The sequence below is a fragment of the Enhydra lutris genome, unplaced genomic scaffold (genome assembly GCF_002288905.1).
Source record: "Enhydra lutris kenyoni isolate GAN:26980312 unplaced genomic scaffold, ASM228890v2 scaffoldscaffold20, whole genome shotgun sequence".
Taxonomy (NCBI): Eukaryota; Metazoa; Chordata; class Mammalia; order Carnivora; family Mustelidae; genus Enhydra; species Enhydra lutris.
In genome coordinates, this window is record NW_019154104.1 from 8,728,041 (window position 1) to 8,740,212 (window position 12,172).

A 12,172-nucleotide genomic window follows, 5' to 3' on the forward strand; every position below is an offset into this window, starting at 1 on the left:
AATAAGTGTACTCCTTAATCCCCATCACCTATTTCACCCAACCCCTCCCCATCTCCCCTCTGGTAACCTTCAGTGTGTTTTCTTTCTTTATTTTTTTTTTTAATTATGTTCAGTTAGCCACTGTAGAGTACATAATTGGTCCTTGATGCAGTGCTCAAGGATTCATTAGTAAAGCAGAACACCCAGTGCTCAACACAGCATGTGCCCTCCTCAATACCTCTCTCCCTGTTACCGTCTCTCTCCTCATCCCCTCTGAAACCTCCAGATTGTTTTTTTGGGGTTCATAGTGGTTTATGTCTCCCTTTGATTTTAAATGCACACCTAAAATAGTTGTTGCATAAATTACAAAGATCATCTTTTCAGATATACATTTGATATTTTCAAATAAAATAATTATATCATTATTTTATTTTTTGAATACATATAAATCATGTGTCAATCATTTAAAAATACATTAAGTTTTTTTTTTAAAGATTTTATTTATTTATTTGAGAGAGAGAGCATGAGAGGGGAGAAGGTCAGAGGGAGAAGCCTACTCCCCACAGAGCTGGGAGCCCAATGCGAGACTCAATCCTGGGACTCCGGGATCATGACCTGAGCTGAAGGCAGTGACTTAACCAACTGAGCCACCCAGGTGCCCAGAAGTTTTGTTTTTATTATTAGAATGTTAGTTTATCTTCTTGACAATGTATTTCCATTCCACTTTCCCTGAACAGTTTTATACAGTGTGATATATTATCATGTTTATTTTTTGATAACTCTATCATGTCTCTGTAACAATAAGAGCACCTGTGTGTGTGTACAAATATGCACATATGTCTATAGTGAAAATTGTTCATTTTTATTCCTCCTAACAATAAGGCTAATTTTTTTTTTAAATCTTTTGGATTGAGTTATCTTTTAATATCAGTAGCACTTAATTGGGAAAAAAAACAGTAAGTATATTACAACTTGTGATAAAATAATTTGAAATATAACAAGCAAATTTAAAATTCTTTTGGGGGCGCCTGGGTGGCTCAGGGGTTAAAGCCTCTGTCTTTGGCTCAGGTCATGATCCCAGGGTCCTGGGATCGAGCCCCGCATCGGGCTCTCTGCTCAGCGGGGAGCCTGCTTCCTCTCTCTCTCTGCCTGCCTGTCTGCCTGCTTGTGATCTCTGTCTGTCAAATAAATAAATAAAATCTTTATAAAATTCTCCTTTTGTTTGGCAGAGAGGCTTTCATATCCTTGGACAATTTACCATAGTAAATTGCAAGATGGTGGTGGATATATCTTTCTTCTTTAAAGGGAAGAAAGGACTTTTAAAAGGAAAGAGGTGTAGATGCCCCTTTTAGGCAAACAGACTTGAACAAAGGAATGTAGAAAGGAGCCAGGGTAACCCCTGACTGGATAGAGAGAGACATGCCCATCAGGGAACCCACCTCAAAATTTGCATAGGTCCTAACTGACTAGTGGACTACTTACAAGTAAACACATTTAGCAAAAAAAGGGGAAAGTCCATAAGTAACCCTACCTCCTCAGCTTCCCTCTTTAAAAAACAGCCCACTCCCACTACCTAGTTGCACAAGCCCCTCCTCAGCTGTCCTGCCCACCACTCCCTTGTGGTGTATTCCACACCCACTTCCTCATGGCAGATAGTCGCTGCCTTGCTGTGTATTCAATAAACTTCTATCTTTTCTGTTCTGCCATAGGAGGGACAGGATAATGCCAGCACTCAGTGCAAGCCCGTTCTCAATCAGATCAATTTTGGAAAAAACATGTATGCCAGTTAATCAGAACATGTTTTCCACAATTGTATAGCTCATGGAATGTTCCTATGCATTCACAGTGCAAGAAGAGGAAAGTTTGAGGACCACTAGTTTAATCAAAATTATTATAGGCATTTTTTAAAAGATTTTATTTATTTATTTGTCAGAGAGAGAACGAGCACAGGCAGAGGGAGTAGCAGGCAGAGGGAGAAATAGGCTCCCTGCTGAACAAGAACCCTGCCCCCCTCCACCACCCACCCCAAGCAGGACCTCTTCCCAGGACCCTGGGATCGTGACCTGAGCCAAGGGCAGACACTTAACTGACTAAGCCTCCCAGGCATTCCTAGGCATTCTTTTATAACCAATTTGGCCATATACACACACACACACATGCACACACCTACATGCACACACAGGATTTGTTATATGTGTACATATATATACATATGTATATATAAACACATATATATTAATGCACACACATGTGTCTGTATACCCAAGAGTTTAAGTGTCATGTATCAACCTAGAGGAATTCTTAGAAATTCATGTCAAGAATTCTAGGAACAACAAAAACAAAAAATTCTAGCAACATTGTATTCAAGAATGAAAGCTTTTAAGTAAAGGGTTGAGTAGTTACATTTATATAGAATACCTTGCACTTGTTACAAACAGGAAAACCTACCTATTAAATAGAATAATTATAAAGTTAACCTTCATTGAGCAATCATTAGTTAATTAGAAATACACAATGTGTAGTACCACATGTAATCTTCACAATAGCTGAATGAGAAAGTTGCTAAAGAATCTCCATTTATAATTTTTTAATTTATAATGTTATCACTTTCTCTAGCTCAAATAGTTTGTTAAATAAAGAATTCAGAATTTGAAACTAACATTCTCACTCTGGAGCTAGACATAGAGAGCCATTCACTAGAATTCAGTGACATTGAAAGATACAGTTGGTAACTAATAAGGAGGAAAAAAATGAACTAACAAAACAATTAATATAGTATGAATTCACTCTCATGAAACAAAATTAACAGTGGCAGGTATATGCCTACCAATTACGGTTAATATGATTAGGAACTAAATGTTAAATTTCCTTTACTTTTATAAATAGCTACATGTGGCTTGTGACTACCATGCTACAGAATACAGATCTAAAGAGTCATAACCACTCAATTTTATGTAATAAATCAATTAAAGTTTTATTCAGAAAAAATCATGACCTGGAATGCCTATGTTACTAAGTAAGAACAAGTGAAAGTAAATGAATCAAGTACTATATTTAACTCAGTATAGGGGGCGGGGGGAAAGCAATAGCATTAGTTTATGGAAAATATTTGTTAAAAAAAGCAAAAGTTGATAAAATGAAAAATCCAATAATACTAGAATGAAAAAGTAAAGCTAAGAACCATTTATCTGATTTAAGAGAAAAGCTGTAAAAGGAAAAAAGGAACTAGGAAATCTACCCATGAAAAACAGAAAAATAACCAAAAATTACTAATAAGAATAAAATAATATTAATGCAGGATATTATCAAAGAGCTATAAGAGTATTCTATCTAACTCTGGGCAAATACATAAGGAATATAGATGAAATAATTTATTCCCTATGAAAATACAAATTATTATTTTTGACACATAGACATTCAACAAATCCAAATATATCATGGATTATAGGAGAAACCAAGGAATTGTCAAAAAACTTTGCCCCTTCTCTTACTCTCTTTCATGCTTATATAAAAGAAATAGGCTCAGATTTCACAGATAATTTAAAGTATCAATGAAACAGAAGTTCACTGTTAAACAATCTAAGAAAATAGTAAAATCTTCTAAATGCATTTTATAAAAATATTCTATGTAATAATTTAGGAGATAAATTGATCATTTAAATAAAATCACCCTAATTCTCTAATTGTTTTACCAATATCACGACAGTTACTACTCAAATTGTTTATATTATACATAGGAATTTGATTACATCTTCATATTTCTCTAATGTAGAGATCTTTTTAGTTGATTTATTTTTTTTTTGTCTTAAATGATATCAATTTTAAAAAAAATATTTATTCCTCTTGGAAACTGTGGTGAAAATAGTCAAGCCTGCAGAAGAAATAAAATTATATCATATTTCAGTGGGACAGGAAATAACCAGTTCACACTGGAAAGTAGTGCGTAAGCAAAGCTCCACTGCTTTGACACTATGGAAGAGTCTTTATATCACATTAAACCTCAGCCCCGTGCAGGGTTCTGGGTCTATGGAGCATTCCTTTTATATAATTGGAGAAGCAATGTAGTGTATCACGTGGGTCAGTGAAGTGTTACAAGTAGCAATAGAACCTATTGCTTGGTTAAATTAAGAGAGGAGAGTATAGTTGGCTGTGTAGCTTTCTGGAAAATTTTGTGGTTAGCAGGCTAGTTTTGCAATCAGCTTGGTTAGCAGGTTTGAAATATTTGTATTTTTTTATAATCACAGGGAAATACAATATTTGAAATGTTTTTACGGATAGTAATGTCAGCTAAAATGACATATCCCACAGTAATAGTGGTAAGATCCTATCCTTTCAAATTCTTATTTTAAAAAAAGAATATCTTGCATTTCTCCATGAAGTAAATAGGACTTACAGAAATAGAAAACAGATATTTTATGGAAGAATACTTTATTCCTATTTTAAATATGTTATTGAGGAAAAACTTATAGATTTTATAAAATGCACTTCTAAATGTATTGAAATTATATATGTATATGTATAAATATTTCATTTGTATTAACTGTGTATTTGTATTTTATTACTTTTTTAAGATATGGAGAAGTTTAAGGTATCAGTAGACTTATTTACATCAAATAAATTTTTGAATACCCATATTATTATTTAATGAACCTTTAAGATTGATGGATCAATCATTTAGACCATCCTTTAACAGATACCACATTGGTTAAGATTTGTTTCTGTGGAGCACCTTAGTGGCTCAGTCAGCTAAGCATCTGACCCTTGATTTAGGCTCAGGTCCTTGGATCTAGCACCGCTTTGGGCTCTGTGATGGGTGGGGAGTCTGCTGGGAGATTCTCTCTCTCCTTCTCCTGCTGCCCCTCCCTCCACTCCCACATACTCACATGCTTTCTCTATAAAAATTGAATAAATAAATCTTAAAAAAAGAAGAGTGGTTTCTGGTTTTATATTTCCTGGGTTGATATTGAGTCCTTCCCTTACTAGTCATAAAAATTTAATCAAGTTGCTTATTCTCATAACTCCACAGTTTATCTATTAAATTGATACAATAATATACCACCTTATTTGTTGTAAGGATTTAAAATGAAATATATATATATATATATATATATATATATATATATATATATCACTTAAAAAGATGCTTGGCATAGACTAAGCTCTCAAAATTAATCCATCAGCCTTACATCTATTTTCATAAATTACAGGTGAGCTCTTATATTATCAATGTAGGTAGCCAGGGTTATGTTTTTCATTTGTAACAGCTTGAACCTTATTTCTGTTGAATCTTATTGGTATATGAAATAAATTTGAATTCAAATTTGTAGAGGTTAATTTTCATGAGAAATCAAAGCGTACACCTTTGATTCAAAGAGAGCAAGGTAAGTTAGTGGAGCAGATAGCAGTGACTAACTGCTTAGCCCTTAAGAATCCTAAGGTAAGGGAAGTACAGCAATTCATTAAGTAATAATAGGGATGTCTGGGTGGGCTCAGTTGGTTAAGCGTCAGCCTTTGGCTCAGGTCATGATCCCAGGGTCCTGGAATCGAGGACCACATTGGGCTCCTTGCTCAGCAGGGAGCCTGCTTCTCTCTCTGCCTGCCTCTCCCCCTGCTATGCTCTCTCTCTCTCTCTCTTTCTCTCCAACAAATAAATAAAATCTTAAAAAAAAAGTAATAATAAAAAGAACTTCACAGCAAGGAGACAATGATTCAGCAGGTTCCCCTTTGATGAAAAATAGTATCCTCAAAATGCACATGTATGCAAACACACACGTTTATACTCATGCTTACATGCCAAGGCTACATTGCAAACATTGGCTTTCACATGCTAAATTTGATTGACCCAACAGTAGTGGCATGTTCAGTGGGGTTAAGGACTGCAAATCCATTTGTTGAAACCCCAACCCCCAATAAGATGGAATTAAGAGATGGGTCTTTGGGAGATAATTAAATCATTGACAGTGGAGCCCCTAAAATGGAATTAGTATCCTTAGAAGGGAAAAACCTTAGCCCTTTCTCTCTCCACTCTGGATTGGTATAAGAAGACAGGTGTCTAGATACCAGGAATAGTGCCTCCGCCAAAACTCAACCATGATGGTCCCCTGATCTTGGATATTCAGCCTTCAGAAATGTGAGAAAATACATTTTTGTTATTTAATCTACTCAGCCTATGATACTTTCTTATAGTAGCCCAAGCTGACTAAGATAAGGTGGCAGAGTTTTTTTTTTGTTTTGTTTTGTTCTGTTTGTTTGTTTGTTTGTCCTTAACTTTGGCCAGAATAAATAGAAGAAAAGAAATAATAAGCAAGAAAACATGAGTAAAGTCAGAAGCATAAATTAGCCTAAACATTTAGCCAGATAATTATAGAATTCTTAGAAGGAACTGATAGGAGAAGGAATTTGTGCCATCAAAACCATAGGTATGGGGTGCCTGGGTGGCTCAGTCGTTAAGCCTATGCCTTTGGCTCAGGTCATGATTTCAGGGTCCTGGGATTGAGCCCCACATTGGGCTCCCTGCTCAGCAGGGAGCCTGCTTCTCCCTCTCCTATTCCCCCTGCTTGTGTTTCCTCTCTCGCTGTGTCTCTCTCTGTCAAATAAATAAATAAAATCTAAAACAAAAATCAAAAAAAAATCCCACATAGGTGTACTTCCTTGACATACTGATTTTTTAGCTTACTTTTATTCATGAAAGTTCAGTTGACTGAGGAAAAATGAATTATATTTGCTCTTATAACATGTCCACCTGTGTATAAATGTGTTTGTCTGCTCATCCTGAACCGAACTAATTCTTCACTTGCATGGAGCTCCTGACAGCAAGTACAGGACAGCTTGGGTGCTAAAGATTTACTTGATAATTAATTTTTACTTGGTCTATCATTCAGGGCCCAAGTACTACCTGTATTTTTGCTTGACTTTGATTTGATTTGTCCCAAAGTGCAGTTTTATTGCCACATGGAATGACGTCTCTAGAGCCTTTCATTCAAAATGGATAGAGGAACAAGTGAAACCCATCATTCTCCACAGGTATGATGGATTGGAATGTTCAAGGAGTTCTCTGTAACTTTGCTTTAAAAAAGTTGTTCAGATGCTCACTGTGACCTACTGTTTTAATCACAGACAATATCCAAAAACATTGCATTGATTGTCTTCTGAACTTCTAGAAAGGAGAAAAATATACATGTATCTGCATACATGCCTGCACACACACAAGCACACATATTCTTTTGGGATTAAATTTACTCTTTGCTAATACTTCCCAATAGTACCTCACAAAGATACTGCACTATATTGTAGGCATTTAGTAGACAATTATGAAGTGTTTAACATGCAAAACACTAGGGGAGGCAAACACCATGACTCCGCAAACCCACCCTTCATTCTTGAATGATTATGACTCTAAAAAATCCTACTGCCGTTTTTTATTTGACAAAATAAAAGAACATGAGGAAGAAATCTTCCACTTCCACCACAGAAGCAATAAAATATAAAATAATCAATGGATTTGCCCCAGAGCTGAAAATATGAATCACCTGGCCCACTATCATTTTTCCCATTACAGAACACAAAATAATTTTCTTGGTTAAAGGCAGTTGTTATCCTATCACCTGCTCAAATCAATATCAACTGTATCGTTGAGACTCCTCTGGCTAAAATTATATATCAAAGAGGCTTAAAGCAAGGGAGAATCATTTTTATTGTGTTTCCTTGACTTCTCTACTCTCTTTTACTTTATAAATAACAGCCAAGACATTGGGATTTTCTTCAAAGCTTCAGCACTGAGACACTTGTTAAGTGAAGTTTATGATCTCATATTATTTTTCAAAAATATTGGCTTTTAAAATAAGATCAACATTTCTGCATAATTCAGTCACCCATTCTGAGATGAAAATCAAGAGAAAAATATAAAAATTTAAGTGAATTTTTCTTGGTTAGTGATCTAAAATTTTAGGAAAGTTGTCAAGATGTTATTTCTGGTTAATTTACTTGAAAATTATTTGATCAATAATAACTATGAGGTCTATGGAAATATATTTAGATTTCTGATTTGCAAATATTTTTAAATGCAAAAGTGATCTTTCAAAAATAAGTATTTTTCATTTTTTAAAAAAATTTAAATTGATAGAGTGACAGTAAGTACTGTTATATCATTCCCTCAGGACTGCAAAAGAAGAGAGCAAAAAACTAAAAGACAAACACAGATTTGAATCTAATACTCACAGTAGGGACCACTAAGAACTTGTGTTGTGGATACTGATGACATCAAATAAATAGGGAAAAAAGAAATCTTACTGGCTAGTTTGCAAAACTCTTTTTCCAGGATTTTTAAATTCAGGAACATTGTCAGGACATGCACATAGCCACTCTTTTATTTCATTTAATTTTTTAATTTCCATTTATTTCTACGTTTCTATTAATTGATTAGTACTCCAATTTTATTATTTTTCTAATCTCCAAGAAACAAATAATTTTCTTGGAATTTAACTAAAGTATCTCACACAGGTAAAAAGAATGAAAGCTTTGGCTCTTTTAACCCCATTTGGGGTATTACGGGATTCAGTTTGCTAAAGTTTTGTTTAGATTTTTGAAATATCATTCATTAGAGAAATTGATCTATAGTTTTTTTTTTTTTATGTCCTTGATAGGTTTTGATAGAAGGCTCCTTCTCACTTAATAAAGAAGGAACTAAGAATTATTTTATCTTTATTAAGTAGAAGATTTTGTATTCAAATGTTTGGAGGGGCGACTGGGTGGCCCAGTGGGTTAAAGCCTCTGCCTTTGGCTCAGGTCATGATCCCAGAGTCCTGGGATCGAGACCCGCATCAGGCTCTCTGCTCGGCAAGGAGCCTGCTTCCTCCTCTCTCTCTGCCTGCCTCTGCCTACTTGTGATCTCTCTCTCTGTCAAATAAATACATTAAAAAAAAATGTTTTAAATGTTTGGAAGACTTTGCTAGTGAAATCATCTAAATCTGGAGATTTTTCTGGGATTTTTAAAATAATAGATTTAATGTTCTGAGCAGAAAAGAAGTACTGTTCAGATTTGCCTATTCCTTTTTTCAGTTTTGGTAGGTTATGTTTTTCTAAAAATGTGGGCATCTAAACTGTCAAATTAAAATGCCTTATTTATTTATTTATTTTCACAAATAAGATTTTTTATTTGTCACCATTAAATGTCTGAATTTTAAACAGGTTCTTGGACTGGTATCCCAATCCATGAGCTCATTCAACTTTAACACTGATTTCATCCCCAGTAGCTTTTCCAGAATTACCACCTTCACCATGAAGCTCTTTGAGCTTTCTCAATTCAAACTTGGGCTCCTTTAGCATTTTTACTTTTCTAACAAAGACATCACAGAGTGAGTAAATAGACTGAGTCTTTTCTATGTCTTTTCTGATGCTCTTTGGAATAAATTTACTGACCACTTCTTTTATTTGTCTGCACCTCTTGGGTCATGATTTCCATCATCTTTTTCCAAATTTGGTGGACCTGCTTTTGCTGAGCCCAAGAGGACTTCCGAATCTGACTGTTGCATTTTCTTTGTAAAACCAACACAAAATAGATGAAGCCAATAACCTCCAGCAGTTTTGATATCAACATAAACTTCAGTCATGGTCTGACATTTTTTGACCACGGAACAAACCCACTTTGTCACGGGGAAGATCCGTGCCATGAATATTAGGCACTTTTTGCGCTGAGCATCCTTGGTAATTACCTTGATTTTTATAAATGTAACAATATCATCCTGCAGATTACCAAGGCTTTTATCAATAAAAGAATATTCCAAACATAATATGCAATAAAGTGAGTTGATACATGTAAAGTTCTCAAAATAAGCCTGACACATTTTCTTTATATACATTTGGTATCATTATTATATCCTTATTTTTGTTTTCATCCAAGCAGTTGTGAAAATTACAATGTACATCCATTTCCAATATTGTGGCCACTCTCAACATGTGGTTTGCAAACTTTTGTGTGTGTATGAATCATCGAGGGTGATTTCTAAATATTTTAAGTCGATATCTCACTTTTAAAAATATTTAATGTTTTTATTTAATAATTCTGGTTAGAATTCAAAAATTACATTTCTAGTAATTACTCCAATTGTTTTCATGTAGGTGGCTTACAACGCACTTTTTAAAATCCCTGCTGACCAAGATTCTGTCCTTGACCAAACTGTAGTCAGATTTTTCTTGACTATGCCTCCATCTTGGTCTATAAAGACTTGAGCAAACACTACTATAGTTTCTAACAGTTCCAGGCAGTATCCATAGGATGTCTCTAGTCTCTCTTAAAGTGCCTGCTTGAGAAAACTCAAGGCTGCCAAAAGAATTTACTGTCCATTGCAGCCAGTGCCTGAAGACAGGGCCCCTGTTTCCCAGTCTCTGCGTGAAGGGAGAAGCTTACCTTTGGTAAGTACCTATTAGCAAACCCATATGGGTTTCACTTGGACCACCTCTACCCCCTTCTCTGTCTTTGTGATTTTCACTTCCCTGACTGTTTAAGCCCCAGACATTTCCCTTCCTACTTTCTATTCTCCTTTCAAAGGTCAGATCACCTCTGAACATCAGAATAGAGCTGAGCACTTTCCCCTATAGTCAGTAGTTACTGAATACAATCTGTTCTCACTCCTTCAAATTAATGTCTGGCTGTGTTTATCTTTGACACTGCCCCACAATTAGCACTACTTTAATGTAACTTTGAAATAAATCTTGTGATGCAAGACTCTTAAATTTTATCCAACTTTTCTTTTCTTTTCTTTTCTTTTTTTTTTGGTCCAGCTACTAGGTAACTATGTGTTTTATAAAACTCCCAGGTGGTTGTTGTTGAACAAAAAATTTAGACCCATAAATCTTACTGTAGTCTTGCTCTTTTTAACCATTAACGTAAAGGGTTTAATTTTGAACTCTCATTTTTGTTCAGTTTATCTATAAGCTTATCCTAATGCCAGGGCCCTACTGCCTTGACTAGTATAGATTTATAGCAAGTTTTGAAATTGGAAAATGTTTAAGTGCTTAACCTCATTCTCTTGTCAAGTAGTTTTGGCTAGTCTGCATCCTTTGCCTCTCCCTGTAAACTTTAGAATCAGCTTGTCAATTTCTATAACCCACAAGGCTTATAGGGGTTATGAAATTGACTTAATTAAATCTATAGATCAATTCATGGTGCATTGCCATTTGAATCTTCTGATTCATGAATATGGAATGTCTCTCCACTTATTTAGATCTTCTTTCTCACAGAAGCATTTTGAAATTTTCAGTACACAGTCTTGCACTGCTTTTGTTAATGTTACTTTTGAGAATTTTATTGATTTTTTTTCATGTAATTGTGAATGACATTGTTTTTCTAATTTCATTTGCAAAAGTTCACTCCTAGCATAGAAATATAATTGATGTTTCTGTATGGATGTCAAATCCTGTGATCTTGATCCTGACCTTATTTGAAAGTTTTGCTACTTTTTGTGACTTATTTGGATTTTCTACATACAGAATTAGGTCATCTGCAAATAAAACAATCTTTTTTCTTTTCAACTTGAATACCTTTTATTATTTTTTTTATCATTTTCTTCTTCTGTTTTTCTGTCTAATTCACTGCCTGTAACTTCAGTGCATGCAATGTTGAATAAAAGCAGTAAGAGCAGGCATCCTTGCCATTTTCCTAATATTAAGGGGGAAGCATTTGGTGTTTCACCAACTCAGTAAAGTTTTTACTTTAGTGGTGAAAGATCAAATGTTTTCCACCAAAATCATAAAAAAAAGCTATAGCTATAGGACATATGTAGATACTCTTTATCATTTTAGGAAGTTCTATTCTTAATCTGTTAGAAGTTATCATCAGTGGATCTAAGATTTTTCAAAATGTATTTGTGCATTTATTAATATGATCATGAGGTTTTGCTACTTTATTAATATGGTGCCTTACATTAATTGATTTACAAATATTACACCAATGTTGCATTCTTGACACGAACCTCATTTGGGCATGGTGTACATATAATCATTTTCCTACATGGCTGGATTTATTTGCTAATATTTTCTTGAGGATTTTTGCAACCGTATTCATGAAATCTATTGTCTAGTACATTTTTATTATTATTATTGATGTCTTTTTTTTCCCTCCTGCCTCACAAAATGAATTAGGAAGTGTTCCCTCCCCCTTTATTTCTGAAAGAAATTTTTCCATTTCTCTTGCTTC

At 34.6% G+C, this 12,172-nt stretch overlaps 1 pseudogene; it reads right to left on the reverse strand.

Annotated features, from left to right (window-relative positions):
• Positions 1-9,195: 9,195 nt before the first annotated feature.
• Positions 9,196-9,821, reverse strand: LOC111148730 (annotated as a pseudogene).
• Between the last annotated feature and the right edge of the window lie 2,351 nt (positions 9,822-12,172).